The sequence below is a fragment of the Lathyrus oleraceus genome, chromosome 3 (genome assembly GCF_024323335.1).
Source record: "Lathyrus oleraceus cultivar Zhongwan6 chromosome 3, CAAS_Psat_ZW6_1.0, whole genome shotgun sequence".
Classification (NCBI taxonomy): Eukaryota; Viridiplantae; Streptophyta; class Magnoliopsida; order Fabales; family Fabaceae; genus Lathyrus; species Lathyrus oleraceus.
The window spans coordinates 146,402,249-146,403,268 of record NC_066581.1 but is presented as its reverse complement, the minus strand read 5'-3'; the positions used below and the strand labels follow the sequence as shown (position 1 = coordinate 146,403,268).

At 41.6% G+C, this 1,020-nt stretch overlaps 1 non-coding gene across 1 annotated transcript; it reads right to left on the bottom strand.

Moving 5' to 3' along the window:
• Nucleotides 1-204: 204 nt before the first annotated feature.
• LOC127133015 (small nucleolar RNA R71) lies at nt 205-311 on the bottom strand. The gene has a single exon (XR_007807015.1). It is a non-coding gene; the product is annotated as a small nucleolar RNA R71 (small nucleolar RNA).
• Nucleotides 312-1,020: the final 709 nt, after the last annotated feature.

Genomic DNA, 1,020 nt, shown 5'->3' with positions numbered 1-1,020 from the left:
CATTTAAAAATATTTCTTCAATTAGCAGATACTTTTAAAACCAATGGAGCTTCTCCTGAGGCAATACGTTTAAGATTATTTCCTTTTTCCCTCAGAGATAAAGCTCTATCATGGTTAGATTCCCTTCCACCCAATTCCATTACGACTTGGGATAACCTTAGAAGAGTTTTTCTTGCTAGATATTTTCCCCCGAGTAAGACCGCCGTTCTTCGAAACCATATAACTAGATTTACCCAAAACCATGGAGAATCGTTGTTCGAAGCTTGGGAGAGATATAAAGAGTTGTTACGAGCATGCCCACATCATGGTTTAGAATATTGGTTAATCATTCAAACCTTCTATAATGGACTTCATTATAACACAAAGATGACCATTGACGCTGCCGCAGGCGGTGCTCTGATGAACAAGCCTTATCCTGAAGCTAGTGCCCTCATCGAGGATATGGCTCAAAACCATCAATCATGGGGAGTCGAACGAGCGACAGTTGAGAAGAAGGAAGCCCAAGGAGGAGTGCATGAACTAAGCTCTATAGACATGATGCAGGCTAAAATGGATGCATTAGCCCTTAAGGTCGAGCATATGTGCATAAACCCGAATAATGTAGCCGCAGTTTCGTCGGATTGTGAGATATGTGGAACCCACGGACACCAATCCGCAGAATGCAGTCTATTAAACGAAACCCACTCCGAGCAAGTGAACTACACCCAAGGGAACCCATATTCGAATACCTATAACCCTGGATGGAGGAATCACCCTAACTTCTCCTATAAAAACAATAACCCTATTCAAAATAATGCACCTCCGAGACCTAGTTATCAAGCCCCTAGATCAAATCAACCTATGCAACCTGTACCACCAAAACCGAGCCTTGAGAAAATTATGGAAAATTTTATCACCGCTCAAACCCAACAAAACAAGGAGTTCATGAATCAAAACGTTCATGTTAACGAATTGATTACTCAGTTAGGAACCAAGGTTGACCAAATAGTTACTCATACCAAGATGCTTGAAACCCAGATC